Source organism: Brienomyrus brachyistius, chromosome 1 (genome assembly GCF_023856365.1).
Source record: "Brienomyrus brachyistius isolate T26 chromosome 1, BBRACH_0.4, whole genome shotgun sequence".
In the NCBI taxonomy this organism is placed as follows: Eukaryota; Metazoa; Chordata; class Actinopteri; order Osteoglossiformes; family Mormyridae; genus Brienomyrus; species Brienomyrus brachyistius.
This window is the reverse complement of record NC_064533.1, coordinates 49,162,169-49,181,759: the sequence shown is the minus strand read 5'-3', so window position 1 is coordinate 49,181,759 and position 19,591 is coordinate 49,162,169. Positions and strand designations below refer to the sequence as shown.

Below are 19,591 nucleotides of genomic sequence, written 5' to 3'. Positions count from 1 at the left end.
CTGACATCGTGCCTATCCCGATAACAACTAGCAATGATGGGGGAGGGGGAGACGCTGCACTGCTGTCCCCTGGGGTGTTAAATGGAAACATCCTACTCCGAGCCACTGATGAAGATCACAAAGCACCATTTATGGGCAGAAACTGAATCAAGAGCTTCAAACCCAGGGGCGGTTCTACGACTTTTCGAGGCCGGGGCATAACAGGAGACATTCATACAGAGGAGTCAACCTTATCATTAACCAATCATACGTTTCTAATTGATGATTGACAGAGGAGGGGGGCACTCTGGCAGCCCATCAGCTTTCAGCTCAGGCACAGTGCCCCTGTGGCCCCACCCTAGTATACACCCCTGTTCAATAGTTTCTACAGTTCATATATGCATACATATCTTGCATATATTTCAGAGAGATACAGGCTACAAGCTCACTGTGACCCAGTGATTACAGAAAATGGAAAGAAGATGGATTAGGAGACCGTAGCTCAGGTAATTCTGCAGCCATGCCGAGAAAGATGTTGCAATAAATTCACAACCTGGAAATGAGGCCGTAGGTTAAATAAATAAGGAAACAACAGGGAACAGTATTCAATCGAAAATCAACAATAGGCCAGGACTACTGCAGGGTGTAGTGTTTGAATTGTCTGCTGGGGCAAAGGCCCGTGGCAGTACCTGTCAGACTCAGTGTCATCCTACAGTGACCCCAATAACGGCGATCTTACCCCTCTAAGGCAGCGTTTCCCAATCCGGCCCTCGCGGACCCACAGATAGTCCACATTTTTGCTCCCTCCCAGCTTCCAGCAAAAATGTGTACAGTCTGGTAGGGACTACTTCTGAAAGGATGCAGGGAGGGAGCAAAAACATGGACTGACTGTGAATCCCCGAGGACCGGATTCTAAACACTGCTCTAAAGCCGTCAGTGAGCACTGGACAGAGCTGACAGCCTGTTTCTCCCCTACCTGCCCCCCCCTCATACCCTGCCTCAGTGGGTTCTCTGCACTGACAGACTGTTGGGGGAAGGGGGGGGGAGTATAACACATGACCCCCTCTAGTCTTCTGTACCCAGGTGTCTTTTCCAACCTCACAGCAGAATTCTGTCCAATATTCATATGTATTTTCTCTCCAAATGACATCCAAGGTCAACTGGCTCCAAAGGAAACTGCACTACAAGGAAATAAAAGAGAAATCTGGTCTGGTTCTGACCCTCTGTATCCCATGAGTCCTTGCCGCTGTTACTGTTGGACAATGGTGAAATGCATGCTGGGAACTGGATTAGTTTGCCAAATACTTACCATAATCCACACGCCAGGACTCAGAATACAAAACGCCCATTTTGTACTTACTGAAAATTTTCAGATACACGATATATAATTTGAACAATACTATTTACCCTGCACAAACATGAAAAACACTGATTAAATTATTAAGTTATTAAATGTCAGGACAGGGAGGGGCTCTATCGTATGGATCTGATCACCATGACTGACTGGAAAAATGCAACATTAAGGTTTTTGTTTGAATGTAGCTGCCCTCTGATTCTAAAGTCGCAGTAACAAATGGAAAGGTGAGTCATAACCCACATGGCACAAGTTCTGTAATTACAGCTTGGCAGATGGTTGAATCTGTAATGTGGGGTTGTGGGGAGATTATGCAACACACTCTGGCTTCAGTAAATTAATCATTCGCTCATATATATCATGTTTGGTCCTAGTTAGCCATACAAGTACATACTGTACATTTCCATGCCAAAATCATAGGCAGTCAATGAGAACTATATTTAAAGGACCTTCACGTTGGTATAAAAATATGATGCACTATAAGGACAAAAGTACTGGGACACACCTCTGAATCACTGAATTCAGGTGTTTCATTCAGACCTATTGTCACAGGTGTATAAAATCCAGCACCTAGCCATGCGGTCAGGCTTACAAACATTTGACTCAGTAACTGCAGAGTTCCAGACTTCCTGTGGCATTAACCCCAGCACAAATACTGCACCAGGAGCTTCATGGAATGGGCTTCTATGGCCGAGCAGCTGCATGCAAGCCTCACATCACCAAGCGCAATGCCAAACGTCAGATGGAGTGGTGTAAAGCACGCTGCCACTGGGCTCTGAAGCAGTGGAAATGTGGTTTGTATAGTAATGAATCACACTTCTCTGTCTGGCAGTCTGATGACCGAGTCTGGGTTTGGCAGATGCCAGGAGAATTACCTGTCTGACTGCGTTGTGCCAACTGTAAAGTTTGGTGGAGGAGGGATAATGGTATGGGGTTGTTTTTCAGAGGGTGGGCTAGGCCCCGTAGTTCTAGTGAAGAGAATTGTTAATGCTTCAGCAAACCAAGACATTTTGGAAAATTCTATGCTTCCAACTGGGGAAGGCCCTTTTCTGTTCCAGCATCACTGTGCCCCAGTGCACAAAGCAAGGTCCATAAAGACATGGTTGGGTGAGTTTCAAGTCGAAGAACTTGAATGGCCGGCACAGAGCCCTGACCTCAACCCCATCAAACACATTCGAGATGAAGTAGAACGGAAATTGTGAAATTGTGTTCACGTCGAACATCAGTGCCTGACCTCACAAATGCTATTCTGGATGAATGGGCAGAAATTCCCACAGACACACTACATAAACGTGTGGAAAGTCTTCAAAGAAGAGTGGCAGCTGTTATAGCTGCAAAGGGGGACCCATGTTATATTGATGTCTATTGATTTAGAATGGAATGTCATAGGAGTTCTTGTAGGTGTAACGGCTGGTTGTCCCAATACTATCGTCCATGTAATGTATGTCTGTCAAAGTATGACAGCGAAGCCATTTCAAAACCTCTCAAAAACTCACTCCAGAAAATACACCAATGAGTCAATGACTGGACCACAAGCATGCCTTGCTTGACTAATCAATACCTCATCAAATTATTTAACTAATCAATTAATTAATTAAGTGAGATGGTGGCAAAGTTTAACGAGTACATGGAATGGCTGGGGTGCCCCTGAAGCAGATGTTCATCTAACCATCAAACTTGATATCAGCAACTTTTTGGCAAACACAAGAAATTCTTACTTTTCATTGTGTTACTTGCCACCTAGCTTAAAATATTTCCTTTGACAAAAAGCATTTTGCACAGTACTGTATGTAATGCTCCTCCAAATAGCAATTCAGGTGCTTGCAACTGAATACATACGGCACGCAAGCAGGGTCAAAAGGATAAGTTACTATTTGGATAAGCAATAGGACGGCTAAGATGCGTCATCTGAGTGTTTTTCAATGTGGTATGATTGTTGGTGCCAAATGTGGTACTTCCAGCTTCCAGGGATTTTCACACAGTACAGTGTCAAAGGTTAACAGAGAATGACGTGACAAAAAAACATGCGGTCAGTGGCACTTCAGTCGGCAAAAGCACCTTGTTAATGTGAGAAGGTCAGAGGATAATGGCCAGACCTGTTTAAAGCTGGCCGGAAAGCTGCCCGAGCAAAAATATCAGCTCGGTACAAGAGTCGAATGGATTCTCTGAAAGCACAACTTGTCTAACCTTGAAACAGTTCCGTAGGCAAAAGCAGGTCCTACCTGATGCTAGAAGTACCTAATAAGTGGGATGGAATGCCAGAAACCTGGAACATACATGATTCGGGTTCTCCGCAATCCTAAACTGTATTAACAGTATGGAGATAGATAGATGGATGAAAATGGGTGCTTTTGATTTATTTAGATTTTTGAATTCCGGATATTTTCAAAGAAACTTCTGAGTTCCTCTGATCTGTCTTCTTTAACGAGCGCCGGACGAAGTGACCGCCCCTTTCTCTGTGTCAGACAGAAACAGCCAATGAGATTTTTGCTCTTTGTGTGTCCTGCAGAAAGGCTACTTCTGACAAGCTTGGCAGGTGTCACTCAGTCTCAGCTGTGGGCCATCGTAAGGCAGCCTCACCGAGTGTCACTGATGGTACTGATACTGCATCCCTGAAGCAAAGAGGCACTGCCATTTTTCCACCAAGAAAATGGCACATTACAGATGTGCAGTGCTAAAGTACAGTGCTGATGTACAGTGCTAAAGTACAGTGCTGATGTACAGTGCTAATGTCCAGCAAACTGGCATAACACTGTTAAATGGCTTCTGTTCTGGGTTAAACAAGTGGAGCACTAAATATTGTAAGTCCAGCAAAGAGGCACTGCCATTTTTCCACCAAGAAAATGGCACATTACAGATGTGCAGTGCTAAAGTACAGTGCTGATGTACAGTGCTAAAGTACAGTGCTGATGTACAGTGCTAATGTCCAGCAAACTGGCATAACACTGTTAAATGGCTTCTGTTCTGGGTTAAACAAGTGGAGCACTAAATATTGTAAGTCCAATTAGAAAGGCACTTTTTAAACTTATTAAATTTACTTAAACTTTTTAACTATATATCTTCCTGGTTAACAGATTAATGTGCTGTAATCATTTTCTTTACATGACATGAACTGGGCTTTAATAACTTATTTATTAATTTAAACCTAGATTAATTTCATTCCATTGTTAAGGGAATGTCTGAATGTTAAGTGAGACACTAGGTCTGTTATATTGCAGGCTGCATACATTGTTACATCAATCCATCAACATTCCAGCTGCCTTACTCAGGATGAAGTCACAGAATTGTTCGACATTTATATTTATTAATGCAAGTCTAGTATCATACTTTCAATATTAACCTTCCCTACTTGCAGGTACAGCGTTTATAATAGTCTAGTAATATATTACATTTTCCATTGCAATTTTCTCTCTAATAAGCTGGAATTCTGGCCCGATTCTTTTAAATTGCATCACTTCACATCCCGCTGCACTGATTCCCTTCAGATTGGTCTACATTGCATTTATACTCACGTTTTCTATTTACGCACCAGGAAAAGTGTATAATCCCCCGCAGTCCATGACACGCGATCAGTTTCCCTGTCAAGGGTGAGCAAAATCCTGCCAGGGACACATTTAATGGAAATTTCTCTGCAGAAAATTGCAAAAACAAAATAAAGAATCAAAAAGTCAGTACGACTTGTATGCATTGCTACTCCTGCTGTCAGTGCTGCTGCTCGCTGTACTGGCTTTAGAGCGAAATTATTTGGTGGAAAACTTAAATATAGAATCACATTTTCTTACTTTTGCCTTTTTTTCATAAGGGTCACAGGAGACGTTTCATAATATCCAACAGACCAATCATCCTAATTACTACTAGCTATTTCAACAAAGTCAGTCTTCTTTGTAGAAGTTCCTCACACAGATGAACATGGACCCCGAGAGACACATCAGCCTCAAATGGGATTTTATAAGTCAGCGCCATTGTTAATTTACTTTGCATACAAACACCTAAAGCAGTCTACATTACCAACACCTCCCCCTATAAGCTAAATTATTATTAGAACTTGGACTAATAAATATGAATATTGACATTAAGAGGTTTGTTACTGAGCTGACCGATATCTTCAACGTTTCTTTCCATCTAAATATTTTATTGAAGTTCTAGTTTAGCTTAGTTTAGCACACTGTACCCTGTGAGATGCTTTGCAGACCTTAAGGTGCTTTGCCCTTAACCACAACACCATCTGCAGACATTGTACCCATCTCTATATGTTTCTGGTATATTACATTAAAGCCTTCAAAGTGAACGCCTACACTTCAATTAACCATAAAAGATGAAAGCGGCTGATTTAAAGCAAATAGGGTTTGTTTATTGTTTTGGGACACCAAACTCTAAAATTAATTGGCTGTATGAAGTATGGGGTTTTCACAATTTCTCCAAGCAAATTGCTCCCTGACCTGCTGTTCCCCCCATAAATATATAATCAAACAAACAGTTTAGGTAGATAGCCTTATTGACTTTATTTATTGCTTAAATAACTCTCCCTATGACACGCTATACTGGAGTTTATCAATCCCTATCTCCGTGGCCCACTGTTTATTTTGGATTTCGGTCCAACTGAGTGCTTAATTATAGGCTTGACTAAAAAAAATAATTCATATCACACCATGGAACAGTCAAGGACATTTTAATTTTCTATTGTACTAAACCAAACTAAAAAAAAAAGAAACTCACATGCAAATAAAATACTGAATATAATTTCATTATCAAGTGAATATATAGTGATCGGTTCTGCCTGGGATTGGCCCCCCTACAGCCCAACGATATTTCCAGGCCTACTTATGCTTTCTCTGTTGCAATTACTACTAACAATTTACTTTAATAATGCCCAAGGAAAGCTCCTCGCTTGTCATATTTATTCATCGTCCAAAATGGCGGATAGTTGAGCACGTCAGCCCAAACCCCCAGGTGTTCTGAGACTGCTGAGAGATGTAATCTCTCCAGGGGGTCCCTGGCCAGCGAGAAATGCCTGATCTGCCCAGGGACACGTCTGAACCAACTCAGCTGTCTTCTCTTGATCCAGAACAGCAGCATCTCTGCCCCGGGGCGCTCATGGATCGCCGAACTCATCATCCTCATCAGGGACAGTCAAACCAGAAATCCTGTAGCGAAACCTCATTCATTTCAGTCTCATGTATCCATGACCTTGTGGTGACCAATGGTAGGCTTTCCCTCGGGGAAAAGGTCTAAAAATGACCCTCGCGAGCATGTGTGAAGGAAATCAGTGGGCCCTGTCCAGATCAACATTTCCCGAACCTGACCTGGTAACAGCTGTGTGGTTGATGGCTGAGAAACTTAAATAAACCTGTGGACTCACCAACTGGAAGATGAAGGAGGAGGGTCAGGGGTGATAGAGGTCAAATGCAGGCACTTGCAAGATGTAAATACATTCAGCTTGCCACAAATCCAATTTATTCAGTCAACACTTCAAAAGGATTTATTAAACAAATACCTCAGCTTGAAAGAAAATCCGAATATGCAATAACCTCTCTTTTTCTCCCATAACCATTTTTCTTTCCTATTTCTGAATAAGAGAACTCTGCCAGAATAAAAGGCAAGCTTAACATCACCACTAACACATTAGACTGCCTTCCAGAAAACCAAAGGGCATCATTATGGGATGGACCGAGAAACTGCACATTAACGAAACATGGAAGGCATGTTTGTAACGCACGATTGTGACATCACCGTACAAAACCCCACCAAAACACCATGATATCTCTGACAGTATCTTGCCCATTCCAAGACAGAAAACCTGTAGGCGGAGAGAGTCCCCATCTGCCAGGAAGCAGTGCACTACAGCCGCCTGATAGGTCGGCACCGATCAGCTGATAAGAAGGCAGGGCTCCTTCTCCCCGCCGTGGCGGAATGTCAGAACGAAAATAAAACATCACATTCTACCATTGCGGAAATCCCTGTGACAAGATGATGCAGATCAGAGTCAATCCACAAGCTCACGTGTAGGGATTGTATTACAAAGAGGCCGTCTGAGGCACTCAGGAGCTGTGTGCTGGTCGTTTTTAAATATTGATAGCGAGCCTTTATCTAAAGAGCCCAAAGGTGAAGTACAACACACAACGCTTCCAGCTAATGCATCCTGGGATGCTCTTAATGCCTTGGTGAGCTCCTGCGTTCTAAGATATAGGGTGTTTACTGGAGCAGGGCATCGAGAACATGGAAAAATCACAAACAACTACCCCCATTCACAGAACCCTCGCCCTAATACGGGGGGAGGGAGTGGACTATGACAAGAAGTAATTGATCTAGTGCCAAGCAACTGCTGAGGAGAAACATGCATTCGAAAACAACAAGAAACATACAGAATTTTCAAAATAAATATCTCAGTGAAAACTGGGGGAAAAAGTAACCTCTCTGTTTGCACAGTCCCCCTTTGTGAATTAGGGCGATAATTGAGGATGTGTAATTGGAAGGGAGCATAATTCCAAAATGACATTTGCTTTCAGCTGAGGAAACTGCAGTTAACACTGCAGACCACACTAAGCACAGCCCAGTTTAACTGCGGCCATTTAAACCTGTTTTAATGCACGTTCACATGTCCATTATCTGTGTCGTAAATGATCTAAAAATAATGCTTTAAGGCTGTTTCTTACAAAAATGCAGAATTACCAACTCCAGTTACCTTACATTGTATGAAATTCATACAAAAATGTATCTACAGAACTAGGGAAAAATAACGGTGAAAGAAAAACATATATAATACAACTGTAGGCAACCCTGCTCCTGGACTGCCGGTATCCAGCAGGTTTTTCATCATACCTGCTCCCTGATGAACCACACCTGATCTCAGGCAGATAGTAACTCATCTGGTAGGATAGAAAACCTGCTGGATACCGACACTCCAGGATCAGGGTTGCCTGACCCTGATATAATAGATTGCAGAAGAGGATCCATCATCACACACAAACCACAAAGGGAAGCCGATTCAGTTAAACCACAGGTCTGTTCAGTTAAACCACAGGTCTGTTCAGACCACAGGTCTGTTCAGTTAAACCACAGTACCTAATGGTAATGCTCATAATCCTGGAGAAACCCATGCCGGTATAAAACCACCACATAAATCGTTAAACCTCTTAGTTAGCTCCTAAAATAATGACATATCTCTATTATACATAATACTATGTTGTGAATTCAACTAGCGATAGGGGTGCCATGGGGGGGGGGGGGGGGGGGGGGGGCGATAGAATGATTCCAAGTGCCCCTGAGTTAGAGAGGTCGTAAACATTTGGATCATATTTCAATTGGTGTGGGTTGGGGGCCCGATATAATGTACCATTCTGGGGCCCAAAATCTTTAGCGGCACCCCTGCGTAGTCAGATGTAATGATACCTTTACAGGGATTTAAGCCACTGAATAATGGCTTCAGAATGAAACTCTGCTGAGAAATGCTCTCATGGGAAATCAAGATGTACAGCATTACATGGAACAAGACAACAAGGTCACTACTGGAACATCTGACAAATAATGCATTGTGCTAATGAGCATCTTGTGGAAAACCTACGGCCCCAGAGTGACGTCTTCGGCTTCAAACAGAAACGCTGTCTGGAGAACTTGACACATAGAAATATGTCAGACCCCTGGAATGAAGTTCTCCTCTTGATGAGCCAGGAAACTTTCCATGAAGGTAAATAGGTCTGAATAAACCTGTCAGGAACAATCCCTGACAGCTGAATGAATACGCATTTTAAATTGTGTTTTCTCAAAACTAAAGTGTGACGTAAATTTTGTCCTTCGGCAGATTTAGGCTTGAAAATGTAGAATAGCACACACCGGCTCTTACAAATATATTGGTATAATCCATTTATTTTACAGGCGTGTGAAGAGCAGACCGCTAAGGGGAAATCCTGAAGTATTCCACTTCAGGCCATCTGATAAGGAAAAGACGCTCAGATTAGGAAAATCTGTGTTTTTGATGCTCTTTAACATTTTATTTTTCTTCTCTGACGTATTTCATACCTTCACAGTTGTCGCACCAAGTAAACAGTAAAACATGATATACTAACAGAAATAGAGTCTGAAATCTCTGTCAAATACTTTACACAGAAATAACAGTGTAACTAGAGGGGTAGAGATACACATCTTCACACAATACAGCCCAAGAACATAAAGTAGGAAAAATATTTTCAATAGCAGTGTTTTACACAGGCACCTGTACACAAAACCAGCAGGCTATTTGACGTTCAGACCCAAATAATCAAATAACAACAAATAAAACGAATAACCACAACAAAAAGCGTAAGGATATTTCAGCTTAATAATATGAAGAGAGGAATAAAGTGTCCCAAATTTACCCGACATCTAGGTACATTTCTCCTAAATTCACGTAATCTTCAGGTGAGACACCAGGAAAAGGCCTGGACTCAAGCGATGAGATGATCCTGTCTAGATGCTTCATTTACGACATTAAGGTGAGTCTGCTGTATTGTGTATTGGCCAACTGGATGTTGTGTTTCATGTGCTGCCCTATAGGACGAGAGTGAGGCTTATACATACTGTATGCCAGCAAGTTACTCTGAAAATCATCACTGGATCACCAATGATTCTCACTTTGTCAACTTTCATCTTCCACAACAGCTTATCCTAGACAGGAGTTCAGTGAGCCTGTAGCCTATCAAAGAAATTAGGCCAGGGGCATCCATCACGGAGAATTTAGAAATACAAATTCAACTTCTGTCCCACTGTTTGGACTGCAGGAGGGTAAGCAGAGGAAGCCCTCATGGAGAAAGGAAGTTCCTGCAAAACCCACACATACACCCACACAACGAGGGGTAAGAATCACACCCACAGCCCTGGAGGCATGATGCCACCCACCAGCAGTATCGCCATTTCAGATCTTTCGTTGAACATTGCCTCTCCGGTCCTGAGACCATTACTTCTAACAGGCCACTTCAATATATTTCTCACTATCGAGAAAAAACTTGTATGTAGGCCTGCAGGATTTTTTTTTTTTTAAATCACCGCATAAAATAGGGGGCAAAACCCAAAACTCCCCAGGGGAGCAATCTGCAGGACCTCTGAGGCCATTTCCTTCTTCTTAGCACAGCGACGGGGGCCTGTGTGAAGATGCAGAGTGACAGACCTTTAAGGATGAGGCGGGAAATAGTTCATTACGTTACGGCGGCTGTTCTGCATGCTCTGCCACGTCACGTTCGGTAACGCAGGTTCGCATCACGTGTCGCGAAACATCCGCACCACTCCTCGAGCGATCAAGCAGAATCTGAGAGCAAGGGTGTGGGAGATTCATATCCACCAATAGCAGATTCTTTTACATGCTGCGTTTTATATTGAGTCGATCTTCTGCACTTCATCAGTTTCCTTTCATTTCTAATCTAATTCTAAGCAAATATTTGTAATTGCTCAATATAAGCACCCCCTCTGAGCAATATTTTAAGCTATTCTACCTTATGTTTCATTGGCGGGCAGATGCTTTAGGTCAAAGTCATTTGCAGGGCAGCTTATAGTTAGATTACCCATCTACAGAGCGGTATTTGTATTAAAACAATTACCAAACAAACATGTCGCTTAGAAATGGAACACCAACAGGTGTAGTGGCAACTGGGTTTGACAGACGGTTCGCGAAGGGTCACACCACTGTTCCCTCTGTGCTCACAGCAGGCTGCTTACTTTGGCCCAGTCATTGTGTTTCGGCTGTAAGCGACAGATGTGTGACTGCCTGTAGGGTCAGAGATGCCAGATCTGACAGCGGCGAAAGGACTGGGTGAAGGAGGGTATTACATGGATGCCAGCTGGATGCCTGAAAAACAAAAACTAAGTGCTGCCCTCCAGTGGGCAGGTGAATTTCACACTTAGCTACCAATAAGCTACCTGCAAATATAACCCACTTTTATTCAATATGTTTCAACCGCAAGCAAGCAGATGACGTATGTGTACAGCAATAGTATCATCAGGCTTGTGTTCCACAAACACAGCATGTCTGCAAACCCTTTGAATGATCATTAGGGCATAATTAAAGCAATTTTCATTAATTCCTTTTTAATGGATGTGCTATAATTTGTTGGGAAAGCTGTGATTTAATGAATATACTTACTAATCATTAAAATTGAGTTTTGTTAGCTTGAGCGTACTTTTAGCCTTAGGGTGTTATTCTGCTTTGATTTATCTCAATTGGAGTTTCGGCCCACTAATCCTGAGGCTAATGTCACAGAACAGAGTAGTTTTTGGTGCTCAATCACCAGCTATGGATGAAGGTCGACTATAGCTGCTGCTCAGCAACTCATGAAGAAAAATGTTGATCTTAGGATTGAGGCTAATCATACAATTCTTGACAGCACCGGCGACATCCTTATAATTTAAACAACACAATGTCCTCTGGCTACAATCCAGAATGGGCGCCAACATGATTATCTTCCAAAATCTAAGCAGATATCTTTTAATAGGAGTTTTTAGGGGGAGCCTGTGGGTTAGTTCCTGTAATCAGAAGGTTGCTGCCAGCAAATGCCTACCAAATATTTTGTAAAAATGTAACGTATAAATTAATTATTCAGTCAAGAAATAACGTGCCAACATTGAGTGTGAATAACATGTTGTTAAATTTTTTGTAAACTCAGGGTAATCTGGCCAATGAGAGAGCTTCCTCAGTCAGATCGCATCCCTTAATCCCCTCCCCCATCCCTCATCATTCCAGGGTAATCTGGCCAATGAGAGAGCTTCCTCTGTCAAATTGCATCTCTTAATCCCCTCCCCCATCCCTCATCATTCCTGTCTTCTGTTGATAGCTCAGCACATCATCCGTGAGTTGTCACGTCGTGAAATTCACAACTCTTCTTAGCAGCAGTAAACAAAGTTAGCTAGACATGTTTAAATGTATAATACGTACATGAAGTTTCAAGAACATTAATATCTGTATCTGTGTTTTATGTCTTATGTGTGGTTTTGAAATAGCGCACAGCCACAGGTTTGGTTTGCACAAGGCCCCTGGTCACTGGTTCAGACTTCGCAGCTGGGCCTATGAGCAAGACCCTTAACCCCAATTGCTCCAGGTACTGCTATCTCAGACGCATGTTGTTTTGGATAAAGGCATCTGCTAAATTAATTTAAAATGAAAAACATTTTAATCATATGCTCATATATAGATATATCCCTCAATGAGTCACCATTATCATAATCATCATCAGGCAAATTTACCTTCAATTTTCAGCAGTGCAAGTTGCTAATGGATTATAGAATGCATCTGTGAACAGATATAAACAATTAACGTTTTCATGACAGGGAAATATTCCAGAGATGACAATAATCCTAAACAGATTTTCAGACACATTAATTCATAGTGAGCTGAAGCAAATGCTGCCATTTGAGCTGTGACTCTGATAAACACGTTATAATAACAGAAGCACTGAATGGCGCGGATTTCTAATTTCCATGCGCCACAAAGGCGAGATATTTTACCTGCAGGATGATAATTGCTCTAATTCATTTTCCAAGCGACGTGATTTACGATACACTGAATCTGATTCTGAGAGGCAATCACCTGGACGTGTCTGTAAGAAAAGCCCGCTTCAGACACCGCTAAGGATGAAGACCTCTTCACGCGCTCTGCAAATCTCAGAAGGGAAATTGGCCTCTACATGGTGCCAGTGCAAACAATGCTGTAAGACAAACCAAGTGCTAAGCCGATTTAAAGGGTTTCACAAGGATTCACGGGGAGGCGAAACACACGCGATCTCAACAAAATCAAACCAGGCTGATGGGTGACATCACAGCAGAATCATTTTGCCTTCCTTTGCGGAGGCAGACATTGCCTGGCCTTCAGATCATCATAGAAGTTTATCAAAATCCCAGCTGCTTTTGGATAATTTTAGAGTCACTGATTATCGTGAGACAGCACTTAAATTATGTAACACACATACACACAACCACATTATTTCCATTTATAAAACAAAAAAACAAATGTTATACAACCCAACAGATAGTGTTGGGGAAGTTACTCACAAAAAATAATCCATATCAGATAGAGGTGGAAAGTCCATGTCCGGAAAGTACAAATCCAGACCAAGGTTTTGTTACAACCAATCAGTTGAGCTCTCTGCGACTGTGACTCTTTACACTCATTCCTCATGCCAAAGACAGCTACACAAACTTTGAAACTTAGTTCCCGCCCCCGGGAATTTAATCGCTGATATGAATGACGTGGAAAGGAAAACGAGTGAAAGACTTTGGTCACAATGGAGACTTTGTTGGGCTTGTTTAATCATGTGACTATCACCATAGCGACAGCATCAGTGCTGGGAATAAACGGACAAAGGTAAAGATAGCAGTGGTGAAATAACAGCAGCATGTCTCCTTAAAGGGCGCATGCATTAGAAGCCCACAGTAAAAGAAGAGTCAGATTAAAAAGCCATTTCATTTAAGCTTATCCGATGTTACTTTACCCTCACAAGGCTGGATTATCATAATCACTAACATCGTGGTTCAACATGAACATCTGACAAATTATGTTTAATTCAGACTGACAAATCATGGGTAATTTGTTGCAGAAAGGTATGGGATTCCATGGAAGCTGTGTATTTATATACTTAATTTCTTAACGTTTTTTCCTTAAAAAAAAATACTGTTGGCAGAAACAGGTGGAGCTCTTGCATTTTGACAGAGAGAATCCATCCATTATGTTTATTTATAATACATTTTCTAAACGTGAAGTGCCGTAAATTGTAATATGTCTAGTAAGTCTCACCTACTGTTTCTCTCCCTAATACCTTTATCTTTCTTTTATGGGTGACCGTTTCTGAGACCTGACCGTAAAAGCGGTTTCATTACAGTGACTGCCACCAAATTCCCGACTGGTGCTTCTCTCAACAAACAAAAAAAATTCCTGTCGTTCGCCTTCATCACTTAAAATACACAACCGCTCAGCACACTACAAAAATCATGTATCTGCACAGACTCTACGCCATTTGTAATCCTTCCAGGAAGACTTCATAGTAAAAACAAATGCATGTTATCAGGTAGACTAATTAGTTAAAGCTACACGAAAGGAATGTGAGAGAACATGTTAAGTTTTTACTTTTTTCTGGAGCTTTTTATAAAATACTTGGACATGGACAAAAAAAAGTCATAAGCCCACAGGTCTCCTAAGAAAAACGACGACTCACCGTTTCCCCGCAAATCCAAAATGTTTTTTGCTTCTGATTGACAAAGCCAACATATGTCAATCCGTCCACTTAAGCTGTAATGCAGAACCCTATAAAAATAACTGGATATGGAGATATGAAAACTACAGCAACTATTTTTAACACCTGTACATTTGGAAATGAACTGCATGAGGATACAATTCAGGATGTGGAATCAAGGGGCCTTTGGAGTATTTTTGCATTTAAATTATCCTACTGTAGGAAAAAGTTCTCTATACAGTACAAAAAGCAAAGGTCTAGCAAGTGTCGCTATTAAAGAAATACTTTTTTTTCTCGTCTCAATTAAAACCAACAAGCTTTGTGAGAACACCGGCATCTTCTCTGAACTTCTCCCTTCTATAAATGACTACAGTCTGGAAAGCACATACCTGCCAAGTCAAGCACAAAAGCATCTGCGAGATCTCTCAGGAGACGCCTTTAAAAATTCTGAGAGAAGTTGCAAAAGTTTCCAAAGACAAGGATTTCTGTGTTTTAGCTAACTCGTAATAATTTGCAAAAAATAAAGTCATTTCATGGACGTGAGACTCTCGGGAAGTGTGCAGGAGAAGTTGATCTCGCGGGAAAAAAATTTCATAGAGTCGGCAGATGTGAGAATGAGCTTGTCATGGCGGATCGCATGTGCGCCGTGCGGTGTCCTTAATTGTCGAGTCAGCCTGTTCTCCTTATTGCGATTCTAAGGCCAAAAAGTTTTGGCTGACATTTTGAACTTCCATCTGGTCATTTTGGTCTCAATTTGAATTCTATTCTCAGGTAATAAAAAATCAGTTCAATCAATGTCTAGCTTTGCGGAACTATTCTGAACATCTCTGTTAAATCTGTTTATTTTCCTCTATTTTTTTTGTTGTCATACATTTTATCTTCGGCACGCCAAAGCTGTGTCGATGTGTGATTGATCTGCAGTGAATCTGAACAAAAGTTGAATAAATATTCACATGAATAAAACAAATCTTTGATGTGTCAACATTTTTGAAAAAGCTTTTTAGTGTCTGCCACCGGATTTTATGCAAAACAATGCAGAAGAGTCCTACTGGACTGGGCCTTCACACAAATCAGCAATGCCGCCCCCAGCACAGTGTATATTAGCCTGCTAGTCTTTTGAAAATGCTGAACTTTCTAAGCTTAAATTGCACAGTACCCTGTCTCAGTCATTCTGTACACTTCCAAAATCCCTAAATAACACAGTTATGAAATATAGCATAATAGAAAAACAACTCAAAAATCCAGGCATCGGGGAGGCTCGGTGGGCTGCACTGTAGGGTTTTGAAGCATGCCCCTGCACTGACTGTTGCTTACGTTTACTCTGGGTTCTCTAGTTTCACACCACAGTCCAAAAATACACAGGCAGCTTAACTGTCATCTCGAAATTGCTGATAATCTGTGACTGGGACAGACTGAGATCCCATCCATGATGTTCTCCTGTTTTTTACCCTGGTACTTCCTGTGATCAAGATAATGAACAGTAGGACCATTCCTTATATTATTCAGCTACGAGTGACCCAGAGCAGCGGAGGCCTTTGCACACCCGGAGACCCTAAAAATAAACTTCCCATACACAGATTCTGTAGCTCTATTTATATGCTAACTCAATAAATCCAAATCACTTTAGGTTCACCACAAGAGTAACCATGGGAGGTAGGGCTGTTAGGGGTTCATTACCCAGAGTTCCAAAGTTTCATGGACCAGAGTGGCCTTTCACAGTGCCTGTTTTTTTTATATATATATATAATTTATGCCCTCGGTCAAGGTAAACAGCAAAGTGTGGCCCTGTTCTGCATGCTACACCTGTTCCCGCAGCCATAAGTTCAGAATTAATGAAGGCTCATTATCCCGTTTCATCTCATTATCTCCCTGTGCTGACGATCCACCAAGACACTCTGTGCGAGGGAAACGGCCGCCCTCGCTTACCCTTTCCGGTGGCCGCTGCGGCTTTCAAGACCTCAGGGCCATCCGGCTCCCATCCGCCTTGTCTGCATGCGCTGCCCGTTCGTCCTGAGAGTGACAGTGAGTCGAGGGCTGATTTATCGATTCTGTGCACCAGAGATTGAACAGTGGACAGTGCGTAACAGCCAAGGGACTAGAGATTTATAATCTTTGCAAGACATTACCATACAGAACCCCCTTAATGTCCAAGTGCTACAAAGCCTTACATACCCAGCGTAAAAAAACACAAAATAACGTAGACGAAATAAAGTACCGACAAGGTATCAAATACTGTGCGAATTATCGGTAACTAATTTGTGCAGAGTTTGCTCATTTGTATGAGATGAGACAAAGGGAACATAACGACTCACTGCTCAGCAAAGAATCAAGTTGTGGTGAATAAGTGTAAATCCTCCGCAACGGTATGTTAATAAAGCACACGCTAATACTGTTCACGCTAATACGGCATCACGGAAGACAGGTTTTCTGGGAAATCCCACAACAGATGGTTTTTTTGCTTGGGACCGGTGCAGAAATCTTGATATCAATTGTAAATAAGAAATGGAATATATTACTTAAGTGCAACACTGCATGTAATAGCTTGTTAAATATAAGACACTGAGCGGAACAGAATAACCTGGCAGATCTGATTTTGAATATGAGATGAGTAACTTAAGCCGGCTGAACACGATTTGTCACTATTTGTGAGTCCAAGGTCATTAACAGGCAAAATACAGATAGATACACATAGACTTCTGAAGTGTTTATTGCATGTAACAGGAAAAAATTATGCAGCATCACATTAATTTGTATTCATTTCAAGGCCTCAGTGCTGCACCTAGTGAGATTCCCTGAAGTTTAGTCTGAACCCTGACAGTGCACGACTTAAATTGGATTTATAAACATCAATTCATTTACAGAGTGTTGTTCAAGGTTGCAACCCAAATTGTCTTTGAAACAAAAAAGAAAAAACCTGTCAGGGTAAATGGTCCTTCATTCCTGAGGTTTGATAAATTAGTCCTGGGAACCGCAGGCAATTCAAGTCAATGGGAAAATAATGTATAGAACAAATTTATAGACCTCATAACACTGACATATTTATTTGAAATATAATAAAACAGCTACCTGTCTAAGGGCTTAAAAATGCTGTGAAGCCCCGTGCTCCTCAGAAAGCACATTTTCCTCAAAGCAGATTCGAACAACGTTATGTTAACTCAATCTCGCTACGTTATATTCCTCTCAGCTTCAATAAAGCTGAAACTTCCTCTCTGACTTCGGACTTTTCGCAGAGGTCGCCAACCTCAAACTCATTTAGGTAGTTTATGGAGCGAAATTATTTTTGCAGACTCGAGGACACAGGACAAAGGGGCAGGTGATCCTCTTTAGATCATGCTCTCCTGTTTTTATTAGGCGTTGACACCATTCAACAGGTCATAAATGCCACAGATAAGCATAATATGTAGTTATGTTCGGTCAGGTTTAAATGCTGCCGTATTTTAACTGCTGTCAGCTCTGGGTTCACCTGCCCAAGATGAGGAGACAACATATATTATAAGGCTTTATGGCTCCGTCCACATATTCACAGCACAGAAAGATCCATGTGTCTTTGTTTGTAGATATTCCCGGTGTCTGACTTTACGAGGGACCGCTGTGCAATAATTCGCTCGCGAGTAAATATTTATGCTGGGTGAAGACAAAGAGTTTGTGAAAGGAGACAAAGTATTATCAAGCAAACACTAGTGCACTGGTGATTTTTCCCCCCATATGAAGTACCGGCCAACTCAACTTTTTCTTAAGGCCCAGAAGTGGTTTTCATGGGAACGATGGAGAGAAGTGCAGGCGCGGTTAAAACTCGACATTGACACAGATCTCATAATTCTAATCAGAGGAGCTTTCGACATGAGCTGATTAAAAAGATCTCACGTCCAACGAAAATCACAGCATCCTTCCACACACACCTGGCCCGTACAGCTTAAAAAACAAGGCCACTCACCGGGGGCATATTTTTTCATTTAGTAGAGACTTTTGCCCAAAGTCACATACAAGTGAAGCAGGACCTAAAAACCTTGCTCAAGGGACCAACAGTGACATTACTCTTCCAGTCATGGGAGATGAACCCATGAATACCATCACGGGACCCAGGGCCCTTACCCACAAAGCTACACATTGTACAGTGTCCCACGTGGCTATCTGTGTGGATTTCCCCTGGACGGCCTTGTTTCCTCATATCGAATTCCACTCCGTGTGTTTCGGGTTACACTGTGTTTTCTCTGCCTGTGGATACGTGTCCCAGCCTAATACCCCACACTTCCCAAGCTAGGTTCTGCATCACAGCAAACCTTAACAGATAAACCATCGCTGACAACAGATGGATATTTCTGTTAGAAAACTGAGCCGCTGCCTCCGTGTGACAGGTTGCTTTCGCTTGGCCTTGCGGCTTGGATTTACGTTCTCATGTGACTGCAAGGCCCGGCACAAAAGCCTAACCAGAACAGCGTCCCATCCGATGGGTCTACTGCCACTTTTCCCACAGCTGTTTGAACTTAAAACAGCAATTTTATATTTTATTAATCCAAAGCAAAGCTACAAGTTCGGTGTAAATACTGTATCCCGCCATGACTCACCATCTGCTGAATGGGATTTAGAGCGACAATTTCCCATCTGCCTGTCAGGAGAAACTTTTCAGATAACGTCCCTTTTTTGCAGTGGGCTCGGGCCGCTTCTGCTCTCATTTCCCATCCGGCGCCGTCGCCGCTGAAGCTGACACTGCCCCAGTACCAAGAGCCCCCCTCTGCAGTGCGGATGTTCAGGTGTCCCTGAAAGACGATACTCTTTACCGACAGCCCTGCCCCGAATTTTTAAAAGCCACAGCACTGAAGTCGATACCTCAGAATCCTCTACGTGCTTCAGCCATAGCACTGCCCTTCTGGAACTGGTGGATATTAATATTTCTATAGCTGCAGCATTTCAGATTAAGGTGCAAGGCACTTCCATTTTGGATATTTATATTTACGTGTGTGGAACATTTCAGGTGATGGAGCAAGGTCATCCGAATCCTCCATATGCCTCAGTCTTTGCATTGCCATTCTGCAACTAGTGGATATTTATGTTTCTATGGATGGAACACCTC

General features: G+C 42.1%; 1 protein-coding gene across 2 annotated transcripts in view; it reads right to left on the bottom strand.

The window, feature by feature from the left end:
- Positions 1–19,237, bottom strand: part of LOC125742963 (beta-1,3-galactosyltransferase 1-like) — a 37,515-nt gene extending 18,278 nt beyond the window's left edge. The window contains exon 1 of one of the 2 annotated variants that reach the window (XM_049015489.1): positions 19,086–19,237. The gene's annotated coding sequence lies outside the window, so the exon portion shown is untranslated. Of the gene's footprint in view, positions 1–4,862; positions 4,959–19,085 lie in introns of those variants that run through there. The other variant, XM_049015497.1, reaches the window with a different exon arrangement.
- Positions 19,238–19,591: the final 354 nt, after the last annotated feature.